Below are 20,902 nucleotides of genomic sequence, written 5' to 3'. Positions count from 1 at the left end.
ATGAGCTATTTAAAGAGCTTTAAGTTGACTATCCTCTTAAAAAGGGGTAAATTCAAACTTTATTGAAAGCTATTCTTAAAAATAACTTCATTAATAGAATTATAGGAATGAAGTTTATGATAGGTAAGAGGACATACGTCACAATGGTGATTACACTTATTCATCTTTTTTTAATGCCAATAATTAGCAAAACTCTCAAAATCAAATCCATCATCTATCCGTGGCCGGCAGGTGACAGATTTGCTGACTACTTGAGAAAAGACAACCCAGGTGAGTAATCAGAACCACCACAGCTAACAAATGCTGAATATTTATAATTGTCTTCCCTAGAGGTGCCGTGCTTTGTACTTAATCCTTTGGTACCTTCTTAGCCTTTTTGGCAGCCTGGGAGGTAGGTCATTTGAATACGACAGATATGCGCCCTGATGTTTGGGATTTTTGGACCCAAACATGTCAGACTGCTGGCTGTGCTGGATCCAGGAGGTGTGGCTGTGCCCTGAGCCTTAGCCCCTCACTGCTCCCCCTACTTCCGGCCGTCCCCCATCTCTCAGTTACTATTGCTAGAAAAGGAAATGGGAAAACAACATCAAGCATGCTGTTACTTGGGCATCTGTGGAAAGTGAGATGGTTTGCTAACATAAGAAAAGCTGGAAGTGAATGGTGTGCCCCATAAGGAGAATCCTTACACTCTTAGAAGACTGAGACTTAGTACAAGCAGAGAACCTTAGAGCGGGAGGAGATTCTCAAGAGCATTGGATCTTCTCCTATGCAGCGCATTCCTGGCCTTGTAGGCTCAGCTTGAACACTTCCGGTGACAGGGTGCTTCCCACCTATCAGGCAGCTCATTCCAATGTTGAATGACTTGAACTTTTGAAAAGGTTGTCCTTACATGGAGCCAAAATCAGAGTTTCTGTGCCTTCGAGTCATCACTTTTACAACAAGTCATACTAAGCCCTCTATCCCTTGATCATTTAAAGGGAGCACTGTTTCTCTGTAACCATGAGAGGTAAAGTACATCTCAAAGGGCATTGTGTTTGGTTTCCTAAGTGGTGCATCAAGGTCTACATCTGGGGGCGCCTGGGTGGCTCAGTTGGTTAGGCGTCTGACATCAGCTCAGGTCATGATCTCGCAGTTCATGGGTTCAAGCCCCACATGGGGCTCTGTGCTGAGAGCTCAGAGTCTGGAACCTGTTTTGGATTCTGTCTCCCTCTCTGTGCCCCTCCTCCACTTGTGTTCTGTCTCTCTCTCTCTCAAAAATAAACATTAAAAATATACATTTAGGAAAAGGTCTGGATCTGTTCCTATCAGTTGAATCAAGGCTGGGAAACCCCAATGGCAAGGCCAAGTACAGTGCATGACCCTAAATAACAGGTACTAATAAGCCAAGGGCGCTGCACATTACAAAATCATTGTACTTTTTGTTCCAGCTTAAGGGAAGCTGTGTTGGCTAAGACAGACCTACCATGTGACTGAACCAAGATTCAGAACTGGGCAAGACAGCAGGGTGTATGCAGGGCGTCTGAGAATAGGCAATCCCTGTCTATTCTCAATTCCTGTGAGGAGCACAGGAGGGCATGAATACTAATTCTGATGGAGGGGTCAGGGAGGATGCAAGGTCAGGCTGCAGAGTGACTGTGGTTCTCCAGAACTCCAGACTTCCTGGAGGGCATGGCTTCTGATGGACACAGCCAGGCATGGCGCCCCGCTGCAGTGCCCACCCTGCCCATCCAGCCAAACAGACTTAACTTCAGGGAAAATATTTGTTCTCGAAGCAAACAAAATAGGAACACACTTTAGTCCGTTTTGTAGACACACAGTGCCGCCTCGTAGCCAAATGCCTCACTCCGGCACAGTTCACTGCACTCTGTGAACCAAATGTCAGACGGGACAGGACGGGAGAATGTAACTTCTTCATTTCTAGAGGGAAATGTAAGACTTGCTGGTATCATCTCATGTTTTACATCCATTTTGTCTGAAGTGAAAACGTAGCAGTGACTGAGTCTACCTTGTATTCTAAGTAGAAACTACATCAAAAGGAGTGTGGATTTTTCGGTATGCTTCACAAAGCGTCACAGCACTGCTGACTGCCCCCCGCCAGTCCCCCATCTCCAAGAGGAGCTCCAGCTGACCTCCAGAACTGGCAAAGCGCTGTGGTCTCACTCTGAATTTCTTTTTTTTTTAATAAATTTAATATTTCTTTCTTCTTGAGAGAGAGACAGAGAGTATGTGAAGGAGGGGGAGGGGACAGAGGGTCCGTAGCAGCCTCCAGGCTCCGAGCTGTCAGCACAGAGCCTGACACAAGGCTTGAACCCACAACCTGTGAGATCATGCCCTGAGCTGAAGTCAGGCACTTAACCGACTGAGCCCCCCAGCGCCCCTTGCTCTGACTTTCAAAGCGTAATGCTGGCTGTACGGACTTCTCAATTACGCAATCTGTATGAATGAGTTGACTGATTTTTATGAGCAGACACAGTATTCTTTTGATACCAATTTGGTTCAATTTGTAACTCGAAAGTTGTAGTCATTGTGTTGAAATTACATGTTTTCTTTTTTTTCCTTTAATGTTTAATCCAATTTTTAAAAAAGCTGATGAAAACTAGTTTCATTGCAGAATGAGCCGCCGCCTACCACGGGCTCAGAGGTCTCACAGTTTTAAACTTTAATAAACCTCAGAAGCAAAAGTGCTACAGACTTAAAATGTACACTGTTTGTGATAAGTTGTGATTACCTTCCTCTTACGTTTACACAGTTTTGTACATTTTTAGATTTTTTTTAATTTTAATTTTTTCCCCAGTCTCTCTTGTGGAAGATGGTATGCACAGATTAAAATAGTTAAAAATGAGGGACGCCTGGAGGACTCAGTCAGTTGAGCATCTGACTCTTGATCTTGGCTCCGGTCCTGATCTCACTGTTTGTGAGATGGAGCCCTGGTATCAGATCGAGCGGATAGCACAGAGCCTGCCTAGGATTCTCTCTCTCCCTCTCTCTCCACCCCACCCCCCTCGCTCATTCTCTCTCTGTCTCAAAATAAGTGAACTTTAAAAAATTAAAAATGATTTGAGTCACAAAATTGCATACTTATAACAGGAACACAAATAATTAATATTTCAAAAGATTACTATAAGGTGGTATACTTATACTTCTGAAGTAATAAAGGCCAAAAAGTAAACAGAGACTTTTGAGACACCCGGTGAAGGGCCACCAATTTACAGCACGTCCACTGGGTGACACGTTTGTGTGGCAGCTTCTTCACTCACTGCCTGACCGTGAGCAGGTGTCCGAGAGAAAGAGGCTCCCTGCCTTTAAGAAACCGTCTTCCACTTTGCAAACATTCACCTTACTGGTGGAGGAGTTTGCAAACAAGCATCTGCTTCTAGACGGAAACCTGGGCTCTACCCCACGACCCAGGACTGGAATTTGAAGAGCAATGTTTCGCCCACCATGGTTACTGAATATAACCACTGCGAAGATGGGGAGGCTGAGAAGAGATTTTCTTTTTTAATTTTATTTATTTATTTGTTATGTCTTTATTTTGAGAGAGAGAGAGACAGAGAGTGAGTGGGGGAGGGGCGGAGAGAGAGGGAGAGACAGAATCCAAAGCAGGCTCCAGGCTCTGAGCTGTCAGCACAGAGCCTGATGCAGGGCTCGAACCCACAAATTGCGAGATCGTGGCCTGAGCCGATGTCAGACGCTCAACTGACTGAGGCACCCAGGTGCCCCAAGAAGAGATTTCCTTGACTGAACTTTCAGCATCAGAGCTTTCCAAGAGCCTGCTTTGAGATATTGAGGGGACGTGCAGACTTGGTTCATTCTTTCTACTCCCTGAACTAGAAATACACAGAAAAGTTGAGCACAGTGCTCTGATTTTCATTCCCATTCTTTAACCTCATTTCTTACCTGCCTCTCTTCTTCCCACTTCCCCTACGGGACATTGAATGTCACCACCCCAGAAAAATCTAACTAGACTGTGAGGAAACCAACACAAGGCTTCATCACTCAACCAAATGGGGGAATCGAGCAGAAATCACTTCCTGGCTGTATCACATGGAATTATTTCACAAACAAGGAGAATGGAGTTTCATCATCTCGTCTATTATTAATCTTGGCTGAGACTCTGAGTTGGAACAGAAGTTTCCTGCCTCTCAGTAGATACGTCGTCGAAGACACTGCTCAGGCAGCTTATGTTTCATTTCATGTCTCCTGCACAGACTGTAACCTGGTTGAAGGCAGAGACTGTGTTCTCTCACCAGCACAGAGCGGGCACGTGGCACGTAATCTGAACAGAATTGTCAAAATAGTAGGAATGCTTACACTGAAGCAGGCTATTAAAACATCTTCGTGCTTTGCTTCCTGTCTATTCTGGGTGGGATGAAAAGCAAGAAGGCTCTCACAATTAAAGGATGGTATACCCTACTCTACATTTTGGTGGAACATATTCCAGGAAAGGGTCCAGATTGCTCTGGCTTGAATTTCCAAGGGGAAAGATACCAAACATAATACAAAGTGTGTTGGGACAAGAAAGAAGTCTAGAGGGGCGCCTGGGTGGCTCAGTGGGTTAAGCGTCCGACTTCGGCTCGGGTCATGATCTCGCGTTCGTGGGTTTGAGCTGCACGTCAGGCTCTGTGCTGACAGCTAGCTTAGAGCCTGGAGCCTGTATTCAGATTCTGTGTCTCCCTCTCTCTCTCTCTGACTCTCCCCTGCTCACACTGTATCTCTCTCTCTCTCTCTTTCTCTCTCTCTCTCTCTCTCTCTCTCAAAAATAAATAAAAACATAAAAAAAGAAAGAAAGAAGTCTAGAAAATGGCCCAGAACTGAAAGAGACTCAGAAGAGAATATAGGTTGCAATGGGACCGAAACTTGGAACCATTTCTTATGAATGTTGCTTTCCTTGTGTGTGTGTGTGTGTGTGTGTGTGTGTGTGTGCGCGTGCACGTGCGCACGCATTTTCCAAAAGGCCTAGAAGATCCTCATCCTCCATCTACATAAAAGAAAGCAGTGGCAGACAGGGCTACTCCACGTAGACTGTGTTTCAGGCCAGTTTCTCATAAATGTCTACATTTTCTGACAAAGGAAAGTAACATGTTCATTGGAACCAGGAAGGCCTATTGTCTCTGTGTGTCTCTGGCTTGTTTGCTTCCTTGGGAGGCTGAACCAAGGAGCAAAGTGCAGCCCGGGGAGAATGGGCTTTGAACTTGTGGAGACGGCTAGTTAAAAAGCTTCAAACTGTGTTCCGCTTGTGTGTAACTGCTGCGGAAGAAAATGCTTCAAAACAAGGCATACATTTTTAGTATATGGAAACCTGAAAAGCTATTTTTATTTGTTCTGACCCTCACAAGGCCCTGTGTCTCTAAATTCCTTTGGAAACACTAGGATTTTTCATTCCCATGTTGCCTTTAAAGCGCTCCAAGGGAAGGGAGGCTTGTGCAATTATCTTTGGAAAACATGGATAGTAAAGGTAAATTTTAATAAAAGGGTAGCCCCTACTCAGTATTAAATATAACAGTTGACCCTTGAGTGGCACAGGTTTGAACTGTGTGGGTCCACTTGTATGTATGTGGGGTTTTTACAATACAGCACTGTAAATGTATTTTGTCTGCTGTATGAGTTTCTTAAGAACGTTTCCTTATCTCCAGCCTGCTTTATTGGAAGACTATAGTATGTAAGACATATCACATACAAGATATGTGTTTATTGACTCTTTATGTGATTGGAAAGGCTTCTGGCTCAAAGTAGACTATTGGCAGTTAAATTTTTGAAGAGTCAAAAATTATAAGTGGATTTCCAACTGTGCAGGGATGGGGAAGGTCAGTGGCCTAACCCCCAAGTTGATCAAGGGTTAATTTTTTTAACATTTTTTTTGAGAGACAGAGATAGAGAGAGACTAGGGAGGGGAAGAGACAGAGGGAGACACAGAAGCCAAAGCAGGCTCCAGGCTCTGAGCTGTCAGCACAGAGCCCAACTTGGGGCTCGGACTCACAAAGCATGAGATTCTGACTTGAGCCAACGACAGATGCTTAAATGACTGAGCCACCCAGGCACCCCCAAGGGTCAATTGTAAAAGAGATGGAGAGAACCTGGGTGGCTCAGTTGGAAACACAAGGAAACAACCCTGAGAATTCTCTAGGCATCTTACAGAGCTTCTCGGCTCCTCGTGGTGTAAATGTTCCTCCTATGAAGTGTGAATTGCTGTCAGTTGACCAGGGAAACTGGAGACCTCTTAGCCACCTGCCATAAATCATGGAACTGAAGGTACCTGGAGGCTCCCATCACATCATATCATACAAGAGACTGAGACGTAATGTCTGATATTTCCAACACCATCCTCCTGGCTCTGTGGACCCAAGCACACTGGTGCCTCATACCATCTCCCCTTTCTTCGGCACTATCGTAGAATACACATCTGTTTTGGTGGTACTTTGCTAGATGCTTTAAACGGATTACATTTCTTTTCCTCGTTTTCTCCCTACAAGATCATTATTAACCTCTCATTTGGATGAGAAAGCTGAGGCCCAGAAAGGTTACATCCAACATTACGAAGCCTGGAAAAGGGCGCATTTCACACTGATCTCAAAGCCATAATGGCTAAACTGCCACGTCCCTAAATCTCCAAGTCAAATGAAAATCTGTAGATGGGGAATGGAAATGAAGGAAGGGGTTTCCCTAAAGACTGTGACTGGAAAAAATCGAGATGATCAGGCTGTTTCTCGATGCCACGGCAGAAAATCGCACCAAGACACGGATACCCCAGCCGTGCTCCATCAGTCACTAACTGAGGGAAACTTGGCACAAACCAGCCCCGCTGGGTCTCGGCATTCTGCTCGCCGAGGCCAAGACTCAAATCCATCCACTGCCTCCACCCGGCTTACTGGGAGGATCCACTTAAAAAGACAAATAGGAAACCAGTTCTGAGCAGCTATCAGAGAAATTATCATTTCAAACTCTAAGCATTGTGCATAGCATTTCAAAACTCTGCGTTCACCTTTATTAAGTAGAGAATTAACTAACTTGATAGATAATCAAAACAAAACTAAAAATTGAACACTTCTCGGGGCACCTGGGTGGCTCCGTCGGTTAAGTGTTGGACTGTTATGGAAGCTCAGATCATGACCTCTCAGTGGTGAGATTGAGCCCTGAAACGGGATTTAGGCTGCCCATGAGGAGCGTGCTTGCAATTCTTTCTCTCTCCCTTTGCCCTTTCCTGCTTGCTCTCTCTCCCTCTCTCAAAATAAATAAACAAACTTGAAAAAAGCGAACACTTCTCCAATGTGCTGCTCAGGAGGAGATCATTAAAAACGTTTGGACCTGCCATTTGAGCATCTCTTGCTATTTATAGCATTAGAATGATACGAATGTTTCCTAGAGGAAATAGTGAAAGTGAGCGGGAAGGTAGTAGGTTGGTGACTCCCCCAAAATCATGTCCACTCAGTACCTTAGAACATGACCTTATTTGGAAATAGAATCTTTCAGATGAAAGATCTTGAGATGAAATCATCATCGTGGATTTTGGGTGGGACATAGAAGCCACGGCTGGTGTCTTTCTAAGAAGAGGAGAGGACACAGGGACACACAGGAGAGGACATCACGTGAAGGGGGAGACAAAGACAGGGGTGATGTGGCCCCAGCCCAGGATGTCAGGAGCCGCCAGAACGTGGAAGAAGCAAGGAAGGGACTCTTTCCTAGTGGTGCCAGAGGATGCATGGCCCCATTGACACCTTGATTTTAGACTTCTAACCTCCAGAGCTGTGAGAGAATAAAGTTCTGTTGATTTAAGCCAGCTCGTGTGTGGATATTTGTTTCAGCAGCTCTAGGAAACTTATACAGAGGGTGCTGCACCTGAGCTCTGCTTTTACGTCACCATGGAGACAGCCACTCCTGTACTCCCACCTTAGGATGCTCCCCTTACAGGGGGCTTCGGGGAATGGATGGCACCGATCAGGCTGTCCCCATTGTTTATAGCTAGCCCGCACACACTGATCAGTGCTCGGCAGCTAGATAGGATAAATATCTTAAATATCACCCCTGCTCACAGATTGTACAGGGAAGCAATCTACATACGATTCGGTCTAGCTGCTTATCTATTATTACATTTGGTATAATTTTGTGTTTAGAGCTTTTCATGCAAATAGACTAATGCTGGAAGGAACTGGCATCGCAGCTGGGTCAAGAATAAAAATGCTGGTGATAAAAATTACACATGAAAGACCTGGATATAGCTGATGGTCTCAGCAGAATCAGTCCCAGCAGATGATAATTACTTTTAGGTTTCACCTTTGCTGCAAAAAGAATGTGAAAGACAGGAAATGGGAAAGAGCTGTTTTAGTTTATAAAAGGAGAGAGGATGTAAGTTAAAGGGGGAAAAAAGCGTAACCCCTTTACGTATTAATGGAATTGAGATCAGGGCCATGGTTCTAGAAGTTTATGGGGGACTCCGTGCGTGGGAGGTCCTCAGTATTCGATGGAAGAACAAACAATAAATAATGTTCTACATAACTCTTATCTTAATAAAATTATTATAGGTTATACTGCAACGTGTAATCACAGAGACAGAAATATTGAGTAAATGATAAAGCACTGACTAGGATACAGGGGACTTGGAATGGAAATTTCCTAGGTAGGGTCTGCTTCAGGCATCTTCTGCCCTTCTTCCCTCTGGTTCTAATTCCCTTCATGTCACCATTATTAACAACACCTAACTAGAGATATAAAAAGGCCAAAGAACCATGAGGGGCTGTTGAGTAGAACAATAAAGCTTAGCTGTAATAAAATCCTAATGTTTAACACTCTTCACCTCGCTGATCTTGCAAATATAACTGAAGGCCCCTCCTCACATATGTCATGCCCGGCAATAATGCAGGCAAAAGAAAAGGAAACAGGTGTTCTCCATAAAGGCCTGGACCCTTAGGGCACCACCTGTGTCCACATAAATCCAAGGCAAACAGTATCCAGCTAAGTCGTGAGTGAGGTTATAGGATTCATCACGATTCCTGCCAAGGCAAGAAAGAGAGGACAGGTAATTTGGCCCCTTTAAGCATTTGAGACACATTGCCAAATACATAGAAGGGGACAAAATTCTCTTTCCTCCTGAAATTCTTCAGGAAAAAAAGTGGGAGTCTTGGCCAATACAGAATGAAACTTCAGAAGGTGCACTGTAAATGTCCAACAGTTAAGGGGGTTCAAACAACTCTACTTCACTACTTGGCTCATTTACAAGAATATGCCAAATGATACACGCCAGGAGTTGAAGACAATACCAGCTCCAGAAACCGTGTAGAAAGTTGCTGGTTGAGAGTCTTGTGTTTCACTGGACCCTTTGATCATCAGGGTTTGTGGTCATAGCTCCCTTCTCTTGGCAACAGGTCATAGGAGAAGTGACAGATCAGGTGTAGCTTGTATTTCTAAGTTCAGGAAGGGGACCCCCAATGGAGCCATGGCAAAGCCTCCTCTTTGCTGATCCCAGCTTGGAGCCTGACACCGCAAAGTTCACTGATATCTAAGAGTAGGGAGAGATTTAGGGAAGGCATGCTAACGCCTCCACAGGGTGAACTGTGTCTAATCTTCTCCAACAAACTTCTCAGCATCTGTTGGAATTATTTCTTCTCCCAAAGCACACATCCACCATTAAAATGCAATATTCCACCCTCCGGAAAATCACGTGTCTGTGAAGTTAGCTTCCTTGGAGATTTTGTCTTCACTGGGCTGAGGTGAGATCTAGTGTATTCCAAGCGGCCTGCTGAGTGCCTGCTTGAACGCCACAAATCTGAGAGCCTGAAAAAGGGGATCATTTCTTTAATATCCAGAGAATGCACAGCAAATCTAGACATGCTGGAAGAGCATCTGGAAAAGCACACAAAGAACCAAGGCCTCATCGAGATTACTCCGTCTCGAACTGTTGGACTGGCTACCTCAGGTTACAGTTCTAATTTCCCAGAGGTGACGCTTCTGATGAAACATGTCAGTTCTTTGATATTTTTGCATGATGGGCTTTATCGACGAAATGCTGGACTCAACACCTGGGCCTCATCAACGCCATTGTTAGCAACGATTTGTGAATGCTTTCTGGTCTTTGGGCATAAAAAGTGCTCTCTGGTCAGAGTCTCCCTATTCACTTCACACGCTCAACGTGAGATCGTCACTGTGTGGGACATTCCTGCGCCTCTTGGCCAAGTGCCGTGTGGCGAAATAAGACTTGCTGTTGTAAAAGAAGAAAAGAATGTCCAAACTCTAGATGACGTTCAAAACCTGATCTAATGGCACAAATCTGTTTGTGCATAAAATATTTATGCATCTGTATAAGTGTATAAATTCATGCATTTTTAATTAAGTTCTTTGTTCATTAAACTTAACTCTGCTCTCTTCTCTCTTTTCTCACTCTCTCCAAATAAATACATAAATTTAAATTAAAAAGGGGGGCATCTGGGTGTCTCAGTTGGTTAAGCATCTGGCTCTTGGCTTCTGCACAGGTCATAGTCCCACAGTTTGTGAGTTCAAGATCTGTATCAGGCTCTGAGATGACAGCACAGAGTCTGCTTGGGATTCTCTGGCTCCCTCTCTCTCTCTGCCCCTCCCCTGCTCTCTTGCTCTCTCAAAATAAATAAATAAACTTTATAAAAAATTTGTGTAACTCAGGAATATCTTATTCATTTAGACACAGGAGAAGATAAATGTTTTAGTTTACAAAATTTTCTTAAAATATGAAGTCAGCTTTGTTCCTGCAGAATTAACTGGATAGTTAAAATATCTATTGTGGTTCCCCCCATGTATTTCAGGTGTCTCTTTTCTGTAGTAACCAGGATGTCATCTCATAAAAGTCAGGTCCATGGCTTTCAAAGGTGTTGTCTTCAAGACCAGAAGTGCTAAACAGCAGCACTTTTAAAGCAAAAGGGGCACTCGGATGATGATTTCCATAGCACATAAAAATTATTTTGTAAAATGGGTACACATAAAAAAACTGCAAGGAACACATGCTTACTAAAACCATCACCAAATACTGCAGGAATTAAATGTGCAAGAAATTTAGGGCACTTAATAGATTCAAGAGGTGGTGCAGTGTGTTTACCCCGACCCTGAAGACTAAACAGATGAAGGTCCTGCTTTCCAAATCTGCTTTCTTGGCCAGAATTCTGCTGGTAATTGGCTCCTGGGCCGGCATGCCCATTGAGATGTATGAAATGGCCGTTGTTGATATTTTGATGCCGAAAGGGTCTGTCAGATTTTTCTCTCCTGTAACCACTCACTTTCTCTTTGCCTCTTGTCACTGCCCCCTGCTTCCTGCTCATTTTACCCACATTAAAGCTGTAAGTAAATAAATGACAGGCTGTGGCCTATCATCAGGTGACAGATCGTCCAGCATGGGCTCTGAAGAACAGAGACGTCGTCATCTGTCTGGTCTCCCTCACATTCCCTGTCAGCCTCGCCACATCCGGGTGGCATGTCACAGTCATCGGAGCAAGATGAATACAGCAGTGTGAACATCAGCTTGGGAGCGAGTCAATCAAACATGTGATTCTTAACTGCTCAGCAGCCCTTCTGCTGCCGGGAAAGAAAAGCGCTCCAAGAGAAAGGGATGCCTGTTAGTGCCCTGCTTCTGGGGCTGGTCTTACTGCTTAAGTGAATTTAAGAGGCGTTTTTTTCTTCTCCAAGTTGAGGGGAAGCATCATATTTCCCCCTATGGAGAGTGGGGGGCACAACAGAACTCTCCATGTAAAGAGAAGATCAACTGTGACAGAATTTACCCAACTTTCTGAAGAAGAGGCCCACCAATGTCACGGTCCTAAGGTGCTCTCCCAGAGCTTTGTACCCACACCCGAGAGAAAAGTTGAGCCAAGTAGTAAGAAGTGACAAGAGAGGACATGATGAAACATCTCATTGGCTGAGCTAAAGTGGCATTTGGAGGAATTTTTTTGAGGGCTGTTCCAGAACGAATAATGAACCATGTATTAAAATAAACAAAGTCATAAAAATGTCAGGAGGAGTGCCAGAATAATAATGGCTTCCCAGGGTGAGAGGAGATTTGAAGAAGGATAATGAAGCTTCTCCCCAAATGAGAACAGCCAGCCCTGACTGCCCCCATGGGTCTTCCATCTTTTTCCTGTTACGGTTTGAGAAGATTTTGGTGCCTCTTTCGAGGCACATGAAGAGAAAAAATGTGAAGGAGAGTTCCTTTGTTGTGTTGAAATAAATCACTGTCAGCCGCCATGGAGGTTGGGGTGGAGGTGGAAGGACTACAATGACAGCCACCTGCTGTTGACCGCCTGGACATTGAGCACCTCACCCTCACGTCAAGAGCAGCCATTTACAGAGCCTCCACCGTTTGAGGCCATTTAGTCAAGCATTGATGGTTTCCGAAAACTGGGTAGTTTTCAAAGCACTTATTCAGCAGCATAAAACACTGAAGCAAGAGTGTCAAACTCTCTGGGACTTTCCCAAATCCTTAGCGATTCTGAGGAAGGGATCCATAGTCATGGATTAAAAGCCATTGAACACTGAATGCTCCTTTGCCTCTATTCCTTGGTCTGCCATTGAAGACTGCAAATTCTGGTCCTATCATAAATTTTCAGCCATATTTCTTTACATTTTAGTACTCCCCTGCGTTGGTCTGAATGTCTGTGTCTCCCCCCTCACCACTGCCCCAAAATGTATGTGGCGAAATCCTTACTCTCAATGTGATGGTATTTGGAGGTAGGGCCTTTGAACGGATTAGTGCCCTAGAAAAGAGACCCCAAAGACCTTCTTCATGCCAGCGAGGAAGTAGGAAGGGGCGTCTCACCAGATGCTGACTCTGTTGCACAGACACCTTGGTCTTGGACCTCCCAACCTCAAACTGTGAGAAGTAAGTTTCTATTTGTAGTCACTCAGTTTATGGTATTCTTGGTCTAGCAATCTGAATGGACTAAGTCATCTCCTTTTATCCTATTCTTCAGGCAAAACATAATACCCATTACCCTCTATCCTCATGGCTCACACTTTCCTATACCTTGGCTATTGTCTACATTATTCCCTCCAAGGTACATCTCAGCCTTCTGCCGATCTGCATATGCATATGCATTGACCTAAAAACTCCATTTCTAGACATTCATCATTAAGGAAATGAATTCACTTTAAGGAATTCACTTTTCAGCATGTTTCTAACAGGGGGGAAAAAAGGCAACAGCCTCTAATTCCCAACACTATAGGATTAGTTGAATAAATCATAATACATCTCTATACAGAATAGTATTTGGGCAACAAAAAATGAGCTATTGATAAATACTGATTCCCATGAGTCATATCCGTGGTATATTTTCTGGAAAAAAATTTAAGTCACAAACCATCATGTGCAAAATGATTCTGTTTTTGTAAAAATGAACATACCCAATATGTCTATACCTGTTTATAACATATCTATGTTTATATCCACATTCATATTTATATTGAGACAGAGTCTAGAAATACACACCTATGCATGCCTGTAGGTTATCCGTGGACTGGGGGACTATTTTGTGTGTATCTGTGTATGAATGTGTATATTATGTAGTCTTTCACAAGTACAGATGGATTGCCTTAGCATTAAAAATAATTTCAGTGTGAATCATTTTTCAAACTCCAGCTCAAATGCTCTTTTTTTCACCCAAAGCTTTTCCAGAAACTTCATCAGTAAATTCTTCTTTTTCTCAATTCTGTCTCTATTTTTGGTCATTTAAATTTCAGCTTAGCTTAGTATTATCAGACTACAAACTACATTGAGAGCAGCATTCCTTTCTAATTTATCCTTGCATGTAAACTTGTAGCAAATGTCTAACAAGTATCTGTTGTATGAATCAATATGGTTTGCTGAATCAGTAATTCAAAATTTGGCCACACATCAGAATCACTTGTAACGTACCTTTTAAGGGTACAGAGCTCTGGGTCCATCCATGCTGTTCTCAGTACAGCCAGCCTTTTTTTCAGGTCAGAAGTGAGGAATGATAGTCCTGGGGCTATTTCTAGATGGTGTCCTTACAGTAAGCAGCCTTTCTTCATGCAGGCATGCTTACACTTCATGTCCATAGACTTGGACTTTGGCTGTTAATGTCCTGAATTAATTACTGTCCCTGCGAAAGGCATATGAACAATCATTAACTGATCAGACTTGATAATCAAGGTGCCTGGAACACTGTAAATGTTTAATAAATGCTTACCAAAGAATGGTTATATTCTCCTACATTCCTAACCTCAGAATGTGTACATTACCTAACTCTTGACTTGTGTAGGGAGTTCTCTAATTGCCTTGATTTGGCCTCTTTCTGTCTCCTTGATACTCACATAATTGTCTTCTTGAGAGCTGATTCACCTCTTCACCTGATCATAATATTTCTGTAAGTACAGACCTCTCAGCCAGCCTGGCACAGGAAAATCAGACAAGTGTGCACCAGGAGGATATTCCAAGTACAGGATCAGAGGGGTGGGGAATGGGATCCTTGGGGTCAATCCATGATCTCAGACGTAAGTTTGGGGCAGACAGGATCAGGTAATGAAAATCATCATCTGGCAGTAGGAAAATTGGGAGTAGAAGGGAATCCCAGCAAGGACATTCCAATATTCCAAGGATGGTCAGGGAGAAAGCTGTGCAATAGGCATGTGGGAATCCCATTAGGGAGGCTGTTCCAAGAGTGGTGCCAGGCACCGTCTGTTCCCCAAGCAGTTAGTGCTTATCACTGTCACCTCTTGTCACAGCTGCCTGTCAGCTGTGGCCTTTGCCTGGCACTTCTCCTAACCTCACTTGCCCAGTCCTAACTCCTAAGAACGGAGTGTGGTGTGTGTGTCCCAAGTTATCAGGACGAGAGGGTAGAGAATATGGGAGGGGCATAGAGACCATGGACCGAAACATGAATTATCACTGAGATTACTGCATTGCTGCATGCCTCCCTTTACCTGTGCAATCATGGTGTCTAAACAACATGGCGCCCAGAGTATTACCGGCAACGTTGTCACGTTGGAACTCCTTCTCCACAGAGGCCAACATTCCTTTCCTGGACATTCGTGAATTACAGGTTTTAAAGGCCCCATGAACCCATATTGAGAAATACTGTCTTAATTTTTCTATTTAAAACCCGTGTCTCTGGTAAAACTAGATTCCAGTCATTATCCAGCGGCAACAAAGAGAATAATCTGGTAATTAAAATGTGTGTGACTGTGTGCTAATATCACCAGCATACTTTTTTTTTAATTTTCTAGAACCTCCTGTTTTTTAATCGAAATAAAACAACTATCACAGACTTTGGAAATCACTTCGGAATACTTTTGACGATGTTTGTTCATAGAGAAAACTAAGTCTTATCATGTGATATAAATATCTTAAAATAAAGCCTAGTAACTTTTACAGAAGTGAAATGATTTGACATTTTGAGCTCCTCTGGCTCCACAACAGGTTATCTGGGGAACAGCAAGTATAGATCACCCTTCCTGATACTTTTTCTTTAGTGTGATTATTTGTAATTGATAGGATATCAGTCTTTCCCTGAAAACTCCATATATTTACCTTAAATCATCCTTTGCTTCCTTCTTATTCTAGACCTTTCTTGCTTATCACGCATCTGACCCATAGTCTCTTCCACCCCCCATCCCAGGTCTCAGTTTCATTTCTATCTTCCCTGTGGGAATTGACCTGTGATCATGGTTTTCATAGTAAACACACTGGCGTCTTGTTTTCTGTTCATGGATTGTAATTTTCTTTTTTTTTTTTAATTTTTTTTACATTTATTTATTATTCAGAGACAGAGAGAGACAGAACATGAATGGGGGAGGGGCAGAGAGAGGAGACACAGAATCTGAAGACAGGCTCCAGGCTCTGAGCGAGCTGTCAGCACAGAGTCCGATGTGGGGTCTGAACCAATGAATTGTGAGATCATGACCTGAGCCAAAGCTGGACACTCAACTGACTGAGCCACCCGGGCACCCCTTGGATTGTATTTTCCTTTTTTTTTCTCTTTTTAAAAAATGTTTTATTTATTTATTTTTTTTGAGAGAGAGAGACAGTGCGAGCAGGGGAGGGTCAGAGAGAGAGGGAGACACATAATCTGAAGACAGGCGCCAGGCTCTGAGTTGTCAGCACAGAGCCCGACGCGGGACTTGAACCCACGAATGTGAGATCATGACCTGAGCTAAAGTCGGACGTTCAACCGACTGAAACACCCAGGCGCCCCGGATTGTAATTTTCTAATAACGGTCTTGAATTTTCTCAAATCTGCCTACCACCCTCCCCTTTTCCCTCACCAAGATAGAAAATGTAAAGCATTCATAGAAACCGCATCCGCAATGATCATAAATTTATAATTCTCTCAGGAGAGCAAGCTTTCAGCTTCTACTGCTTGTGTAGTTTGGACCAAGTGTGGAGTAACTGTGTGTGCACAACTGAGGCTGTGTGTGTGTGTGTGTGTGTGTGTGTGATAGAGAGAGAGAGAGAGAAACAGACAGACATACATACATACGAGATACAGACACAGAGAAAGAGAGATATACAGAGAGAGAAAGAATGGAAAGAATGGGGAAGGAGAATGTAGCATGCATATGAAAGTGACATCCAGAGGGTCTAAGTAAAATTCAGGGCACACTGAGAAATACGACAGATCGCAGTGCTAGAGCCTGAGGCGTGGAGTCCAAAAGAAGAGCAAGAGACTCAAGGTCCGTGCAGGGATGTTTGTGCAGTTACAGAGACCTGCTCTAATCTTTAAGCAAATTTTTTCCCTTGGCCACTTTTATCTGACATCCACCCATGCACACGCGCATGCGCGCACACACACACACAGCTCCCTGCTTTACACAGATCTATTACACAGAAATAAACCGCTCTGCACAGATGTTTGAGAGCCTCTAATGACTTAACACAAGAACTCTTCTTATTAAATCCTTTAAAGTGACATTAAATAACATAAAATGACATTAAAATAACATTTCATTTAAAACAAATTTTATAAAAGCGGCTAGGTGGCTCAGGCAGTGAAGCGTCCGATTTCAGCTCAGATTATGATCTCGTGGTCTGTGGGTTCAAGCCCAGCATCAGGCTCTGTGCTCACAGCTCAGAGCCTGGAGCTTTGCTTTGAATTCTGTGTGTGTCTCTCTCTCTCTGCCCCTCCCCCGCTTGTGCTCTGTCTCTGTCTCTCAAAAATAAAAGAAGTTAAAAGCCATTTTTTTAAAAAAGCCAAAATTTACAAATATGATCCCAATGTCAGAAATTCAAGCACAGCTTTTGAGATCTTTGGAACACCTTCACTTGCAAACCATGCTTTTTTTTGTAATGTTATGCAAAACCATGAAAAAATGAACTCCGGTGGGGATTGTTCGTAGTCTTATAAAGATTCAAAAATGTCTGTTCCGGATAAATACTTTGGCTCTAATCTGTCATACTGCTGGTCTCCTTCCATTCAAGTGTAAAGATAGGAAATGGTACTCTGAGGATTAAAATACTTAAGAGGAAAAAAAAAGAAAATTTTAAGGAATTCTCCTAAGGAGTGGCACATGCATCTCTTCTGATAAACTGCATAATGAATTTTCCACATTGTCAGAGTTCTTTAGGCTAAAATTAATTAACTGAAATTTTCAAACTGAATCCTAAGAAGTGAGGAGGCTGCCTTTCTGTGTTGGCATGCAACATCCAGTCTGCATCTATCTCCATTCAAAAATGCCACCAACAGGCACTTGAAGTCGGCTCGCTGCATCAGTAATTCAGAAGGTGGAACAGCAAAAAGGATAAGCGGGTTCGTTAGGTGATTAGAGTCACCGGAATTGAGAATTTTTCAGACCGAAAGATTTCCTGGAGAAAATGAGACTTCAGGGATGTTTAGATAAAGCATGTCTCACTTTGGGGGAAAGGGACCCGGTGCAGGTAAATCCAAGGGCAATCTCAAATATCAGTGTGGGCAGCCGAGGTTCATATCGGCATGAAGCCCCCCGCCCGCACCCCCCCCCCACTCCCAGGCTCCTGGAAGGACTCATGCAGATGACTCTGGGACTAAATCACTGCATATGAAATGACCAGAAGGAACTTGCCAGAATAAAGAAGGAAGGCTAAGGCCTCTCCAGCTCCTGTCTGGGTGGGGAAACTATCACATTACGGGCGACTCCTGCAGAGCCCAAAGGAGAGTGTTTTAGAACTTGACAAAAGGTATCTTCATAGCAGTGAGGCTGCCCATCCCCAATACCTCTCCATGCTTTCAAACTCTTGTCATCGCTGGGAGGAGAGAGCTCTGCTACCCCAGGGCAGCACAGGACAGGGACAGCGTGTGTTGGGGGCGGGGGGCAGGGAGAGACGCACGTCTGGGTCCTGAAACAAGAGGCAGAGAACTAGGTATGGAACCGAAAATCTCAGTCCTCACCAAACCAGCAGTAAACTGATGTATAACTGTCCATGCCTCTGAGCTTTTTTTTCCCTTTCCTTAAGGCAGACTGTTACTTTACGGACATTTCTAATGTGTTTCTAGGAATCCCCCCAGGGGTCCGTGAGTCATGCTTCTGACTTCCGTGCACAGCTCTGCTGGGCCAAGCCAGGGCTCTGTGCCTCAGATGCAGGCGTCTCCCAAGTTGGCGGTGCTGCACGGGGATGCCTTCCTCCCTGTCTGATGCGCTATCAGCACCTTCGAGGAGGTGGGAAGTGACTAGACAGGTAGCGCCACTGTAGCTGATGAACTTGACTCCAAGGCCCTGGTGAGTCAGACATCATTGCAACCTAGCACTAGGGACCCGAATGAGAGAGATCTGTAAAAGGAGAACCGTTCTTCTGTTGTAATTAGTAGGGGTCCCGACAAAGGTGCTCCGGTCGCAAAGCAGCATCGGAAGCGTAGTTACACAATAATTTTGTCCTTGGGACGCAAAATGTTCTCACAATGGCTGAGCCAGAACAATATTACTTGTCAGCCACCATACTGTACCTAAGACCACCACTCTCCCCCAACAGGGACATACACTGAATAAACTCCGTAGACTGGTGATCAGAAATAGTGCTCAATCTTTATGCTAAGAAGTCAGCAAAAGCCAACTTTGCTTAACATGGGGGAATTTTTATTCACTTGTATATTTACATTGGAAATATATTTATTTTCTAGTTTATTATTGATGGGAAATATAGTCAACCAGTGTGTCATCTTTTTTTTTGTTTGTTTGTTTCTCATGAATTAGAACTCAGAATTCAGGGCTCACAAATTGCCTAAGTATCTTCTTTCCCTATCTTTCAAAAACTGGTGGTTATGTAAAATGGTGTCATGAAAGAGGCATGTATACCCCTGATAAATTGTGCTTTTTTTATATGGTAGGCCATGGTGGGATGCCTGGGTTGCTTAGTTGGTTAAGCATCCAACTTCAGCTCAGGTCATGATCTCACAGTTTGTGAGTTCAAGCCTTGTGTCAAGTTCTGTGCTGACAGCTCAGATTCTGGAGCCTTCTTGAGATTCTGTGCCTCCCTCTCTCTCTGCCCCTCCCCTCCTCATGCTCTGTCTCTCTCTGGGTCTGTAAAATGAATAAACCTTAAAAAAATAAAAGAATATATGATAGACCATGAGAAGAAGAGATGCCCAGGAGAGCATGTAATACACTCTACTCAGAATCGTCCACATGAAAATTTGACTTTGAAATATTTACTCTGCTATAGTTTTTGATACATTGAACAGTATCTGTCGATGAGGAAAGCAAGATATAATAGTTGAAAGCTATATAAAAAAAAAGAAAGCTAGAATATCATTTCAATCAAGGTATTCTTTAAAAGCTATCAAAATATTCTAAAACCTTACCATATTTCTTTCTAAGATATATCTTTCCAACACCTTCCTTTTTATTGTAGGGGGTGACAAGACGGGGTGGAGACATCATTTTCTTATAGAATGCCTCTCTTCTCTCTGTTAAGGACCTGTGAGTTAGCAATGGGCCAAGTGGGATAAGCTGGAACCTCATTTCCTAGAAAGCCCTTCCTGTGTGGGTGAGTTCAAGCCCAGGAGGGATGCACAGGAGATCTGGAAGCATGACAGGAGAGCACACCGCTCTCTAAACAAAGGTTGTCCTGGTTAGAAGTGGGGACAGAAGATGCAGAGATGCTGGCCGGTCCCAGCTCACTCTCAGTACCCCCCCAAGCCACTTCCAGCAACTCTGGACAAGTGGACCTTGTTGACCACAAGTAGCCAACGCCCACCACCAAATGCATGGCCCCAAACCCACAGAGACCCAGCCCCACAGAGCTCCTAAGACCCTTCCCTTCACTGTCCACTATGCTTGGCTTCTGACTCACTGTCCTTCGGACCCCCGCCTGGACCGCTATCGCCAACCCCCACTCCACCCAATGGAAGCCCTAATCCCTGTAATGAATCCCTTGTCCCATAATGCACACTGGCCCTGGCTTCTTGACTGATCCAAGTATATGCATAGACATCCCAAGTGACAAAAAAAAAAAAACCATGAAAAATGAACCTGGTACTTTTCTGTAAATAATTTACTTTTGGGGACATTAAACTAGAATACAAAGAATCATTTTTTTTTAATCCTAAACTTTTTCTCTGTAAACCCTTTCCTTCATACGAGACAGGGCTTGGGAATGAACCATACATGTAGGGATGGACTGTCTAAAATGCATGCGAGTTATCAAGTTTCTCATGGACCATTCCCTCTGAGGCAGAAGGATACGTTTCCACAGTCAGGGAAATAAGTGTATTTGGTGTGGCTTTCTCTCAGTCAGCCAGTTTCTCCCCAGATTTAATAAACAGCTTTCAAAAGGGGTATAAAAGTGTCTGCTCAAAAGCCTGCGGTCTGTTATTTGTGGAAGGGCCCGTGGATTCAGACCTGTTTCCAGAGAAGTGGATTATCATCTCGTGATAACTCACTGCTCAACACTGAGCAATACAGTTCTGTGGGCAAACAAAAAAGCCATTCTGTTTTGGTGACAAAAGATGAAGCTAGTTATTAACAA

The 20,902-nt window shown here is 43.7% G+C and overlaps 1 long non-coding RNA gene across 4 annotated transcripts in view; it reads right to left on the bottom strand.

Annotated features, from left to right (window-relative positions):
• The window catches only part of LOC115297022, a 296,881-nt gene that overhangs the window by 80,805 nt on the left and 195,174 nt on the right, over positions 1–20,902 (bottom strand). For all 4 annotated transcript variants that reach the window (XR_003911214.1, XR_003911215.1, XR_003911212.1 and 1 more), the window contains one exon: positions 13,862–14,069. This is a non-coding gene — a long non-coding RNA (uncharacterized LOC115297022). The remainder of the gene's footprint in view (positions 1–13,861; positions 14,070–20,902) is intronic.

Source organism: Suricata suricatta, chromosome 7 (assembly GCF_006229205.1).
Source record: "Suricata suricatta isolate VVHF042 chromosome 7, meerkat_22Aug2017_6uvM2_HiC, whole genome shotgun sequence".
Lineage (NCBI taxonomy): Eukaryota > Metazoa > Chordata > Mammalia > Carnivora > Herpestidae > Suricata > Suricata suricatta.
Note: the sequence above shows the minus strand (reverse complement) of the source record. Positions and strands in the feature narration are given on the sequence as shown.